Genomic DNA, 15,241 nt, shown 5'->3' with positions numbered 1-15,241 from the left:
GCGATTTTGTCAGACACAGAGTAGGTGAACGGAAATCTCCACGTGTGGTTCCCACCGTGAAGCATGGAGGAGGAGGTGTGATGGTGCTTTGCTGGTGACACTGTCTGTGATTTATTTAGAATTCAAGGCACACTTAACCAGCATGGCTAACTCAGCATTCTGCAGCAATAAGCCATCCCATCTGGTTTGCGCTCAGTGGGACTATCATTTGTTTTTCAACAGGGCAATGACCCAACACACCTCCAGGCTGTGTAAGGGCTATTTGAACAAGAAGGAGAGTGATGGAGTGCTGCATCAGATGACCTGGCCTCAACAATCACCCGACCTCAACCCAATTGAGATGGTTTGGGATGAGTTGGACCGCAGAGTGAAGGAAAAGCAGCCAACAAGTGCTCAGCATATGTGGGAACTCCTTCAAGACTTCTTCAAGAAAAAACATCCAGGTGAAGCTGGTTGAGAGAATGCCAAGAGTGTGCAAAGGTGTCATCAAGGCAAAGGGTGGCTACTTTGAAGAATCTAAAATCTAAAATATTTATTGCTGACCAGCAGATGTCACTAATGTGCATTGTGAACAGACAATGACCTCCGAGTAATTAACCGTTTTTGGGCCCAATTTGGTGAAAGCGCTGAAGCCTACAGAAAGATTTGGTTTCCCGTCACTACAGATTGCTATAACATATGATGTGTTAGCTGATATGTAAAATACGTATCCAGGCGTTTTAAGATCTGCCACGTATCACGTGCCACGCCTGGGCAGAGGAACGTGGCAAACAAGAACGCGTTCCTCTGATGGTGCCGACAGAGATGGTCGGCTCGCTTCGAGTCCTTAGGAAACTATGCAGTATTTGGTTTTTTTAATGTATTATTTCTTACCCCAGGAAGTCTTAAGTCTTATTACATACAGCCGGGAAGAACTACTGGATGTAAGAGTGACGCCAATTTACCAACATTACGACCAGGAATATGACTTTCCCGAAGCGGATCCTCTGTTTGGACCACCACCCAGGACAATTGATCTGATCCCAGAAGCTGACCCAAGACAACGGCGCCGCAGAAAGGGCAGACGGAGCGGCCTCCTGGTCAGGCTCCGTAAAAGTGCACATCGCCCACCGCTCCCGAGTATACTACCTGCCAATGTCCAGTGTCTTGACAACAAGGTAGACAAAATTCGAGAAAGGGTTGCCTTTCAGAAAGAGATCAGAGATTGTAACATTCTCTGTTTCACGGAAACATGGCTCTCTCGGGATATGTTGTCGGAATCGGTTCAGCCATCGGATTTCTCCATGCATCGCGCCGACAGAGATAAACACCTCTCTGGGAAGAGGAAGGACGGAGGTGTATGCTTCATGATTAACGACTCATGGTGTAATATGACATTACTCATATCATATTTATGTACTGTATTTTATACCATCTATTGCACCTTGGCCATCGTTCATCCATATATTTATATGTACATATTCTCATTCACCCCTTTTAGATTTGTGTGTATTAGTTGTAGTTGTTGGGGAACTGTTAGATTACTTGTTAGATATTCCTGCACTGTCGGAACCAGAAGCACAAGCATTTCGCTACACTCGCATTAACATCTGCTAACCATGTGTACGTGACAAATAAAATGTGATTTGATTTGAACATGCGTGCCAATTAAAGATCTTGACTAATCAGATGCAAGGCCCAATTAGGGCGTAATCCAGCCCAGGTGTGCAGCCTGGTTGGTTGTTAAAAGCTACCTCTGTTTCATCAATTGTAGCATAGCAGAGGCACGCTGTCCTGTATGGGATGATGGTACTGCTATTTTAGAGGGAAATAACCTGCACATGGCAAGCAGGTTAGCACTTATTGGGATGGCTCCGCAGAATGTTCACTAGCTGGCACAGCCACAAAGTAATAAAATATGATTTTTAAACATTAACCTCACTGCCAACCCTAATGCTTAACATTAAATTAAAACCAAAAAAGCATACATTGTTACAATGTAGCCAACTTTGACTTTCCATCTAGTGGTAATCGCTAAGTTCTGCCTCCAGGACAATACCGTCTCAATAAATGTCAACCTGCACATGGCACTTGCCAGTATCACTTTTAAATATCTGACTTCAGAGCTTTTGATGTGGTTTCATAAAGAAGGAATATGTTCCCAGTCCATATCTATTTCTAGAACTGGAAGGCGCTGTTGTCGTGGTGGCCCATAATAGACTTGCTCCAAGCAGCAGCACACTCCAACTCACTGAGGTTGGTGCCAGTCCTGATGTCCCAGCACACAAGGAGGATGCCCCTACAACAAAGTGACATAAGCACCACCACATCTGCTCCTGGCGAACTCAACCAGTGAAGAGACTACCACAACACTGAGATGATGCCTGTTAATCTCTTTGAAAAATAAATGATTTAATGCTACTTCGACTGACTTTCTGTCTTCACCATTATGCACTACATGCTAGAGTAATCTGAAATATTGCCTTCATTTGTTAAAGTGAGTGCCCAGCAATGTAGAAGGGCAACACATGATCAGGGGGCATATTCAGTAGTAGGCTCAACCAACAAGAATGTTGCACTTGGTATGGAGCCCCTTCACTGTTGCATGTTGCTGCCAACTGACATTTCCTAGCGTAGTCTTTGGTCTGTATTGGTGTTTGCATAGCCAGACAGCACATCCTGGATTAATGGGACTCTGTCCCAAGGTTCCTGATTGAGCATGTAAGTTACAGGGCATTCTGAGAAATTGGGCTTGCAATGTGAACTCCGGCTATAAAGGGTCTGAGGAAGGGGTGGACTGCACAGGAGGTTGGTGGCCCCTTAATTGGGGAGACCGGGCTTGTGGTAACTGCAGTGGAATGGTATCAAACCCGTGTTTGCCATTCGCGCCGTTCTTCCCTCAACCTCCACTGGCGGCCTGGAACCAGAAATCGGCACTGGCATTTCTAACTGGTCCTTTTCCTTAAACCCCGCCCCCTATTTTTTTATTTTTGGTTGTTGTGAGACTTCCATTATTAACCACAAGGATAATTTGGTGCTAAAACCCAAGTTTTTGGGTTTAGTCTGGTGTACGCCTAGCCTCAAAGTCAATGGAAAGGCTTTGGTCAAGTTCCTCCCTGACTACATTGCAGATGTATGCCAGATCTTAAAATGCCTGGTAATGTATTTAACTCGGGTAACCACATACAGCAATCTGATGCACTGTTGGACGCGGCACAACCACTGGATGCAACGCTTAAGCATCTAGTTGGGCAGGCGCTACGGTCAGAAATGCACACGAGATTGCCACAGCACCTATTCTGATTTCAACAAGAGATGAGAAATTATCGGGTGCCAATTCACACAATTTATATGGCTGCATTTAGACAGGCAGCACAATTCTGATCTTTTTCTACTAATTGGTCAAGACCAATCGCAAAATGTTTTTTCAGATCGGATATGTCAAAAGGCCAATTAGTGAAAAAAGGATCAGAATTGGGCTGCCTGTTTAAATGCAGCCAATGGCCTTAGGGTTCTAGGCCCATATTCCCAAAGCGCATCGGAGGATAGAACAGCTTATCAATGGATCGGTTTTGCCTTTTAGGCCACACTGCAAGGCCTAGTGCTCACATCTGTCTTAAAAAATAAATGTATTTCACCTTTTGAACCAGGTAGGCTAGTTGAGAACAAGTTCTCATTTACAACTGCAACCTGGCCAAGATAAAGCAAAGCAGTGAGACAACACAGAGTTACACATGGAATAATCAAACATGCAGTCAATAACACAATAGGAAAAAAAGTCAATATACAATTTGTGCAAGGGAGGTAAGGCAATAAATAGGCCATAGTGGCAAAATAATTACAATTTAGCAATTAAACACGAGTGAGATGTGCAAGTAGAGATACTGGGGTGCGAAGGACCAACAAAATATAACAGTATGGGGATGAGGTAGTTGGATGGGCTATTTACAGATGAGCTATGTACAGGTGCAGTGATCTGTGAGCTGCACTGACAGCTGGTGCTTAAAGTTAGTGAGGGAGATATGAGTCTCCAGCTTCAGTGACTTTTGCAATTCGTTCCAGTCATTGGCAGCAGAGAACTGGAACGAAAGGCGACCAAATGAGGAATTGGCTTTGGGGGTGACCAGTGAAATATACCTGCTGGAGCACGTGCTACGGGTGGGTGCTGCTGTGTTGTTTTGGAATGCTGACTCTCCAAGCTAAGGTGACAACAAAGCCTACCATGGATGTTCCCAGTTACTTTGAATGTTCAAAGTCATAGTGTTAGAACACTTAAAGCCTCAAAGGAAAGTGAAACTATTTTCAATACGAGTCCTTTATGGCTCGCCACAGCAGTCAACTAGCTAGCTAGGTAGCTTTCTAGCACATTCACTAATTTGTCTGTAAGCAATACATGTTCTTGTCAAACTGTCAACCGAGTAACTAGCAAGCAACAAGATATGTAAAATAGCAGTCTATAAACCACGAGGGCAAATAGATCAGATTTGATCGCTAGACACAAGTCGCATGGCCGGGAATCAAATTTGTATCTGATTTCAAACCACCTTGGAAGGTCAGGGCCAGCTCCAGACATAAGCGGTCGCTTAGGGGCCCCCGACCAAAAAAGGTTTATACATATATACAGTACCAGTCAAAAGTTTGGACACACCTACTCATTCAAGGGTTTTTCTTAATTTTTTACTATTTTCTACATTGTAGAATCATACTGAAGACAGCAAAACTATGAAATAACACATGGAATAACCAAAAAGGTGTTAAACAAATCCAAATATATTTTATATTCTTCAAAGTAGCCACCTTGATGATAGCATTGCACACTGTTGGCATTCTCTCACCTAGCTTCATGAGGTAGTCACCTGGAATGCATTTCAATCAACAGGTGTACCTTTTTTTCTACCTTTATTTAACTAGGCAAGCCAGATAAGAACACATTCTTATTTTCAATGATGGCCTAGGAACACTGGGTTAACTGCCTTGTTCAGCGGCAGAACGACAGATTTTTACCTTGTCAGCTCGGGGATTCGATCTTGCAACCTTTCGGTTACAAGTCCAACGGTCTAACCACTAGGCTACCTGCCACCTTGTTAAAAGTTCATTTGTGGAATTTCTTTCCTTAATGCGTTTGAGCCAATCAGTTGTGTTGTGACAAGGTAGGGGTGGTATACAGAAGATAGCCCAATTTGGTGAAAGACCAAGTCCATATTATGGCAAGAACAGCTCAAATAAACAAAGAGAAAGGACGTCATTACTTTAAGACATGAAGGTCAGTCAATCTGGAACATTTCAAGAACTTTGAACATTTCTTCAAGTGCAGTCGCAAGAACCATAAAGCGCTATGATGAAACTGGCTCTCGTGAGGACCGCCACAGGAAAGGAAGACCCAGAGTTACCTTTGCTGCAGAGGATAAGTTTATTAGACTTACCAGCCTTAGAAATTGCAGCCCAAATAAATGCTTCACAGAGTTCAAGTAACAGACACATCTCAACATCAACTGTTCAGAGGAGACTGCGTTAATCAGGCCTTCATGGTCGAATTGCTGCAAAGAAACCACTACAAAAGGACACCAATAAGAAGAAGAGACTTGTTTGGGCCAAGAAACACGAGCAATGGGTCAAATATGAGATTTTTGGTTCCAACCGCCGCGATTTTGTCAGACACAGAGTAGGTGAACGGAAATCTCCACGTGTGGTTCCCACCGTGAAGCATGGAGGAGGAGGTGTGATGGTGCTTTGCTGGTGACACTGTCTGTGATTTATTTAGAATTCAAGGCACACTTAACCAGCATGGCTAACTCAGCATTCTGCAGCAATAAGCCATCCCATCTGGTTTGCGCTCAGTGGGACTATCATTTGTTTTTCAACAGGGCAATGACCCAACACACCTCCAGGCTGTGTAAGGGCTATTTGAACAAGAAGGAGAGTGATGGAGTGCTGCATCAGATGACCTGGCCTCAACAATCACCCGACCTCAACCCAATTGAGATGGTTTGGGATGAGTTGGACCGCAGAGTGAAGGAAAAGCAGCCAACAAGTGCTCAGCATATGTGGGAACTCCTTCAAGACTTCTTCAAGAAAAAACATCCAGGTGAAGCTGGTTGAGAGAATGCCAAGAGTGTGCAAAGGTGTCATCAAGGCAAAGGGTGGCTACTTTGAAGAATCTAAAATCTAAAATATTTATTGCTGACCAGCAGATGTCACTAATGTGCATTGTGAACAGACAATGACCTCCGAGTAATTAACCGTTTTTGGGCCCAATTTGGTGAAAGCGCTGAAGCCTACAGAAAGATTTGGTTTCCCGTCACTACAGATTGCTATAACATATGATGTGTTAGCTGATATGTAAAATACGTATCCAGGCGTTTTAAGATCTGCCACGTATCACGTGCCACGCCTGGGCAGAGGAACGTGGCAAACAAGAACGCGTTCCTCTGATGGTGCCGACAGAGATGGTCGGCTCGCTTCGAGTCCTTAGGAAACTATGCAGTATTTGGTTTTTTTAATGTATTATTTCTTACCCCAGGAAGTCTTAAGTCTTATTACATACAGCCGGGAAGAACTACTGGATGTAAGAGTGACGCCAATTTACCAACATTACGACCAGGAATATGACTTTCCCGAAGCGGATCCTCTGTTTGGACCACCACCCAGGACAATTGATCTGATCCCAGAAGCTGACCCAAGACAACGGCGCCGCAGAAAGGGCAGACGGAGCGGCCTCCTGGTCAGGCTCCGTAAAAGTGCACATCGCCCACCGCTCCCGAGTATACTACCTGCCAATGTCCAGTGTCTTGACAACAAGGTAGACAAAATTCGAGAAAGGGTTGCCTTTCAGAAAGAGATCAGAGATTGTAACATTCTCTGTTTCACGGAAACATGGCTCTCTCGGGATATGTTGTCGGAATCGGTTCAGCCATCGGATTTCTCCATGCATCGCGCCGACAGAGATAAACACCTCTCTGGGAAGAGGAAGGACGGAGGTGTATGCTTCATGATTAACGACTCATGGTGTAATATGACATTACTCATATCATATTTATGTACTGTATTTTATACCATCTATTGCACCTTGGCCATCGTTCATCCATATATTTATATGTACATATTCTCATTCACCCCTTTTAGATTTGTGTGTATTAGTTGTAGTTGTTGGGGAACTGTTAGATTACTTGTTAGATATTCCTGCACTGTCGGAACCAGAAGCACAAGCATTTCGCTACACTCGCATTAACATCTGCTAACCATGTGTACGTGACAAATAAAATGTGATTTGATTTGAACATGCGTGCCAATTAAAGATCTTGACTAATCAGATGCAAGGCCCAATTAGGGCGTAATCCAGCCCAGGTGTGCAGCCTGGTTGGTTGTTAAAAGCTACCTCTGTTTCATCAATTGTAGCATAGCAGAGGCACGCTGTCCTGTATGGGATGATGGTACTGCTATTTTAGAGGGAAATAACCTGCACATGGCAAGCAGGTTAGCACTTATTGGGATGGCTCCGCAGAATGTTCACTAGCTGGCACAGCCACAAAGTAATAAAATATGATTTTTAAACATTAACCTCACTGCCAACCCTAATGCTTAACATTAAATTAAAACCAAAAAAGCATACATTGTTACAATGTAGCCAACTTTGACTTTCCATCTAGTGGTAATCGCTAAGTTCTGCCTCCAGGACAATACCGTCTCAATAAATGTCAACCTGCACATGGCACTTGCCAGTATCACTTTTAAATATCTGACTTCAGAGCTTTTGATGTGGTTTCATAAAGAAGGAATATGTTCCCAGTCCATATCTATTTCTAGAACTGGAAGGCGCTGTTGTCGTGGTGGCCCATAATAGACTTGCTCCAAGCAGCAGCACACTCCAACTCACTGAGGTTGGTGCCAGTCCTGATGTCCCAGCACACAAGGAGGATGCCCCTACAACAAAGTGACATAAGCACCACCACATCTGCTCCTGGCGAACTCAACCAGTGAAGAGACTACCACAACACTGAGATGATGCCTGTTAATCTCTTTGAAAAATAAATGATTTAATGCTACTTCGACTGACTTTCTGTCTTCACCATTATGCACTACATGCTAGAGTAATCTGAAATATTGCCTTCATTTGTTAAAGTGAGTGCCCAGCAATGTAGAAGGGCAACACATGATCAGGGGGCATATTCAGTAGTAGGCTCAACCAACAAGAATGTTGCACTTGGTATGGAGCCCCTTCACTGTTGCATGTTGCTGCCAACTGACATTTCCTAGCGTAGTCTTTGGTCTGTATTGGTGTTTGCATAGCCAGACAGCACATCCTGGATTAATGGGACTCTGTCCCAAGGTTCCTGATTGAGCATGTAAGTTACAGGGCATTCTGAGAAATTGGGCTTGCAATGTGAACTCCGGCTATAAAGGGTCTGAGGAAGGGGTGGACTGCACAGGAGGTTGGTGGCCCCTTAATTGGGGAGACCGGGCTTGTGGTAACTGCAGTGGAATGGTATCAAACCCGTGTTTGCCATTCGCGCCGTTCTTCCCTCAACCTCCACTGGCGGCCTGGAACCAGAAATCGGCACTGGCATTTCTAACTGGTCCTTTTCCTTAAACCCCGCCCCCTATTTTTTTATTTTTGGTTGTTGTGAGACTTCCATTATTAACCACAAGGATAATTTGGTGCTAAAACCCAAGTTTTTGGGTTTAGTCTGGTGTACGCCTAGCCTCAAAGTCAATGGAAAGGCTTTGGTCAAGTTCCTCCCTGACTACATTGCAGATGTATGCCAGATCTTAAAATGCCTGGTAATGTATTTAACTCGGGTAACCACATACAGCAATCTGATGCACTGTTGGACGCGGCACAACCACTGGATGCAACGCTTAAGCATCTAGTTGGGCAGGCGCTACGGTCAGAAATGCACACGAGATTGCCACAGCACCTATTCTGATTTCAACAAGAGATGAGAAATTATCGGGTGCCAATTCACACAATTTATATGGCTGCATTTAGACAGGCAGCACAATTCTGATCTTTTTCTACTAATTGGTCAAGACCAATCGCAAAATGTTTTTTCAGATCGGATATGTCAAAAGGCCAATTAGTGAAAAAAGGATCAGAATTGGGCTGCCTGTTTAAATGCAGCCAATGGCCTTAGGGTTCTAGGCCCATATTCCCAAAGCGCATCGGAGGATAGAACAGCTTATCAATGGATCGGTTTTGCCTTTTAGGCCACACTGCAAGGCCTAGTGCTCACATGTCTTAAAAAATAAATGTATTTCACCTTTTCAACCAGGTAGGCTAGTTGAACATTTCTTCAAGTGCAGTTGCAAAAACCATAAAGCGCTATGATGAAACTGGCTCTCATGAGGACCGCCACAGGAAACGAAGACCCATAGTTACCTCTGCTGCAGAGGATAAGTTCATTTGAGGTAACCGCACCTCAGATTGCAGCCCAAACAAATTTTTCAGAGTTCAAATAACAGACACACCTCAACATCAGCTGTTCAAAGGAGGCTGTGTGAATCAGGCGTTCATGCTCAAATTGCTGCAAAGAAACTACTACTAAAGGACACCAATAATAAGAAGAGACTTGCTTCTGCCAAGAAACACGAGCAATGGACATTAGACCAGTGGAAATATGTCCTTTGGTCTGATGAATCCAAATGTTAGATTTTTGGTTCCAACAGCCATGTCTTTGTGAGACGCAGAGTAGGTGAACGGATGATCTCCACATGTGTGGTTCCCACTGTGAAGCATGGAGGTGTGATGGTGTGGGGGTGCTTTGCTGGTTACACTGTGATTTATTTAGAATTCAAGGCACACTTAACCAGCATGGCCACCACAGCATTCTGCAGCGATACGCCTTCCCATCTGGTTTACACTTTGTGTCCTGAAAATGGCGCCGACAGAGAGCTGCCATGCTTCTAGCTCTTGGGAAACTTTGCAGTATTTCATTTTTTTATGTATTATTTCTTACATTATTAGCCCAGAAAACGTTTTCTGTTGTTACATAAAGCCAAGAAGAACTTTTGGATATCAGAGAGGCGGTAACTCACCATTACGACCAGGAATACGACTTTCCCAAATCAGATCCTTTGTTCGCACCCCCCAGGGCAATTGAACTGATTCCACGAGTTACTCGGAGTGGTTTCTAGTCCGACTTAGGACGCGCGCACACCACCCACCGTTTCCGAGTATACTATTCACTAATGTTCAGTCTCTGATCAATAAAGATGCCGAGCTCAGGGCGAGAATTTCTTTCCAGAGAGACATCAGGGATTGTAACATACTCTGTTTCACAGACACATGGCTCTCTTGGGATATACTGTCTGTGTCTGTCCAGCCAGCTGTGATCTAAGTTCATCGCGCAGACAGGAATAAATATATCACCAGGAAGAAGAAGGGCGGGGGTGTGTGCTTCATGATTAACGACTCATGATGTGATTGTGATAACATACAGGAATTAAAGTCCTTTTGTTCACCCGACCTAGAACACCTCAAACTTAGATTTGTCTGTCCATAACACTTTTTTCCAATCTTCCTCTGTCCAGTGTCTGTGTTCTTTTGCCCATCTTAATATTTTATTTTTATTGGCCAGTCTGAGATATGGCTTTTTCTTTGCAACTCTGCCTAGAAGGCCAGCATCCCAGAGTCGCCACTTCACTGTTGACGTTGAGACTGGTGTTTTGCATGTACTATTTAATGAAGCAGTCAGTTGAGGACTTGTGAGGCATCTGTTTCTCAAACTAGACACTCTAATGTACTTGTCCTCTTGCTCAGTTGTGCACCAGGGCCTCCCACTCCTCTTTCTATTCTGGTTAGAGCCAGTTTGCTCTGTTCTGTGAAGGGAGTAGTACACAGCGTTGAACGAGATCTTCAGTTTCTAGGGCAATTTCTCGCATGGAATAGCCTTCATTTCTCAGAACAAGAATAGACTGACAAGTTTCAGAAGAAAGTTCTTTGTTTCTGGCCATTTTGAGCCTTTAATCAAACCCACAAATGCTGCTGCTCCAGATACTCAACTAGTCTAAAGGCCAGTTTTATTGCATCAGCACAACAGTTTTCAGCAGTGCTAACATAATTGCAAAAGGGTTTTCTAATGATCAATTAGCTTCTTAGCTAACACAACACGCCATTGGAACACAGGAGTGATGGTTGCTGATAATGGGCCTCTGTACACCTATGTAGGTATTCCATAGATAATCAGCCATTTCCAGCTACAATAGTCATTTACAACATTAACAATGTCTACACTGTATTTTTGATCAATTTGATGTTATTTGCTTTTCTTTCAAAAACAAGGACATTTCTAACTGACCCCAAACTTTTGAACGGTAGTGTATATACTGTATTCTATTCTATTCTACTGTATCTTAGTCTATGCCGCTCTGACATTGCTCGTCCATATATTTATATATTCTTAATTACATTCCTTTACTTAGATTTCTGTGTATTGGGTATATGTTGTGAAATTGTTAAATATTACTTGTTAGATATTATTGCACTGCCGGAGCTAGAAACACAGGCATTTCGCTACACCCGCAATAACATCTGATAAACACGTGCATGTGACCAATAACATTTGATTTGATTTGTTTTTCAACAGGACAATAACCAAACACACCTCCAGGCTGTGCAAGGGCTATTTGACCAAGGCGAGTGATCGATTGCTGCATCAGATGATCTGGCCTCCACAATCACCCGACCTCAACACAATTTAGATGGTTTTGGATGAGTTGAACCGCAGAGTGAAGGAAAAGCAGCCAACAAGTGGTCAGCATATGTGGGAACTCCTTCAAGACTGCTGGAAAAGCATTCCAGGTGAAGCTGGTTGAGAGAATGTCAAGAGTGTGCAATGCTGTTATCAAGGCAAAGGGTGGCTACTTTGAAGAATCTCAAATATAAAATAGATTTTGATTTGTTTAACACTTTTTTGGTTACTACATGATTCCATATTTCATAGTTTTGATGTCTTCAATATTATTCTACAATACAGAAAATAGTAAAAATAAAGAAAAATCCTTCAATGAGTAGGTGTGTTCAAACTTTTGACTGATACTGTATATCTTTTTTGGGGAACTTAGTCAGACTCTCAATTTACTGTTGCGAGTTAGAATAGTAGAATACACAAAGTGCAAGTTTGACATTTGTTTGTGCATCAGCAGTTTTTATCTTGTTTTGTCAGTCACTGACAGTCACTCAATTAGCCATATCAGCAAATTAAAATTGATTGGTAAATTAGTCTCCCCAGTTATCTAAACTTGTAATCATGGCCTAATACCAACTGGGCACGCAGGGCATGTGCACAGGGCCCTGACTTCCATGGGGCTCCATTGATTTTGTTAGTCACTCTCACTCAGATATCATATTGATTTTTTTTTATTTTTTTTTTTTCACCTTTATTTAACCAGGTAAGCTAGTTGAGAACAAGTTCTCATTTACAACTGGCATAAGTCATGGCAAAATGTGTAGAACTGCAGAAGACTTCCTTTAAAACTGCAACGTTTTCTCTACGCCCCATGGCAAAATATGTAGAATTACAGGAAAAACTTTAAAAGACAAATGTTTCTCTCTGCTGTCAACAGGTGGGCACAAAAAAGATTGCCCCACCACCAAATCTCGCTTAAGGCCCACAAAAGGATAGACGAAGGTGGTTCGAAATGTGGCTTGAAATATCTGATTCCATGTGCTTTTTGGCTGTTCAGACTGCAGGAAAATGAACCGATTCGAATCGGATATACAAAAGAATAGGATTTGAGTCACTTCAATCTGAGAAGCTATGTGAATACAGGCCCTGAACTCTAGGGACAGTGTAAGCAGTTGAGTGCCAATCAGCAACACCCCGGATTCTGTCAACCATAGTCATCATTCACGACTTGATTGGTATCAGTTGTGTTAGTGCTTGCTGGAACAAAAAGCCTTCACCCACACCGGCATTGGTTTCGTCAAACATTCATGTGTGGCAGGGTATCAGAATATTTTCTCCCTCATCAAATACAATTGGACACTCATTGTTCTTTGTATTGACTGGAGAGTTTATACTTTAGATTAGGAGTGTTGTTCCCTTGAAGAAACCACTGTCTAATTCTTAATCACTTTCTATTGTTTTCTTTTGCTTATGTTGCTGGTGAAGAACAGTATGAGGATGTATGAACTTGTCATCATTGAGGTGTTCATTTTAACATTGGCATTTAGTGTAGAAAGCTGCATTCGTTTGTTGCAAAGATGGGCCGATGATAGATGCATGGACAGAGAAAATAAAGTAACCCAACTGAAGCATTTTGAAGAAGGTCAAGGAGTGCCGTCAATTGGGGCTTACACCGTCTGTGTAGAATATACTGAGGATGACTATGATCATATCGATAAACTCGTACCTCAACAGCAATGGCCGCCATGTGTCTCTGGATGAACTGGGCTGTATTCAGTAGTCGGATTCCGTTGCTAAACATTTTGTCTGTCGCAAAACTTTTTGCAACGGAAAACCGTTTACCATTTACTCTAGGAACCAAACAGCACAAATGGAACGTTTTCCGTTTGGAGTAACAGACAATGTTTTGCAATGGAATCCGACTAATGAATACACCCATTTTTAGGTCACAGAACAAAATGGCTCTCAGAATTCAAAACCCCTCATGATCTCAATTCTCTTTATGGAACCCTCAGATTCTATGGTCTACTCAAACAAGTTGGTGTTCTCACAAGTTCCAGATAATAATGTCATCACCAGGGGGATTCGTGTTGAATAAATTCATGTGTAAAATTGTATTTCAGAATGTAGTCATACTCCATATTTAGAGCACACAATTAGGAGTATAATGACACCAAGGTGTTGTCTGTATCATTTACAGTTGAAGTCCGGAGTTGAAATGTATTTTGCTAAGGTGTATGTAAACTCAGTTTTTCACAATTCCTGACATTTAATCCTAGTAAAAATTCCCTGTCTTAGGTCAGTTAGGATCACCACTTTATTTTAAGAATGTGAAATCTCAGAATAATAGTAGAGAGAATGATTTATTTCAGCTTTTATTTCTTTCATCACATTCCCAGTGGGTCAGAAGTTGACATACTAATTGTGTGTATTTGGTAGCATTGTCTTTAAATTGATTAACTTGGGTCAAACATTTCAGGTAGCCTTCCACAAGCTTCCCACAATAAGTTGGGTGAATTTTGGCCCATTCCTCATGACAGAGCTGGTGTAACTGAGTCAGGTTTGTAGGCCTCCTTGCTCACACATGCTTTTTCAGTTCTGGCCACAAATTTTCTATAGGATTGAGGTTAGGGCTTTGTGATGGCCACTCCAATATCTTGACATTGTTGTCCTTTTTGCCACAACTTTGGAAGTATGCTTGGGGTCACTGTCCATTTGGAAGACCCATTTGCGACCAAGCTTTAACTTCCAGACTGATGTCTTGAGATTTTGCTTCAATATATCCACATAATTTTCCTCCCTCATGATGCCATCTATTTTGTGAAGTTCACCAGTCCCTCCTGCAGCAAAGCACCCCCACAACATGATGCTGCCACCCCTGTACTTCGCAGTTGGGATGGTGTTCTTCAGCTTGCAAGCTTCCATATTTTTCCTCCAAACATAATGGTCATTATGGCCAAACAGTTCTATTTTTGTTTCGTCATACCAGAGATTTCTCCGAAAAGTATGATCTTTGTCCCCATGTGTAGTTGCAAACCGTAGTCTGGCTTTTTTATGGTGGTTTTGGAGCAGGGGCTTCTTCCTTGCTGAGTGGCCTTTCAGGTTATGTTGATATAGGACTTGTTTTATTGTGGATATAGATACTTTTGTACCCGTTTCTTCCAGCATCTTCACAAGGTCCTTTGCTGTTGTTCTGGGATTGATTTGCACTTTTCACACCAAAGTATGTTCACCTCTAGGAGACAGAATGCGTCTCCTTCCTGTGCGGTATAACGGCTGTGTGGTCCCATGATGTTTATATTTGTGTACTATTGTTTGTACAGATGAAGGTGGTACCTTCAGGCGTTTGGAAATTGCTCCCAAGGATGAAGCAAACTTGTGGAGGCCTACAATTGTTTTTCTGAGGTCTTGGCTGATTTCTTTAGATTCTCACATGATCTCAAGCAAAGAAGCTCTGAATTTGAAGGTAGGCCTTGAAATACATCCACATATACACCTCCAATTGACTCAAATTATGTCAATTAGCCTATCAGAAGCTTCTAAAGCATGACATTTTCTGGAATTTACCAAGCTGTTTAAAGGCACAGTCAACTTACTGTATGTAAATACTGACCCACTGTCATTGTGATACAGTGAGT

This window comes from Salmo salar, chromosome 14 (genome assembly GCF_965601325.2).
Source record: "Salmo salar chromosome 14, fSalSal1, whole genome shotgun sequence".
NCBI lineage: Eukaryota > Metazoa > Chordata > Actinopteri > Salmoniformes > Salmonidae > Salmo > Salmo salar.
The sequence above is the reverse complement of the archived record's forward strand: the minus strand, read 5'-3'. Positions refer to the sequence as shown.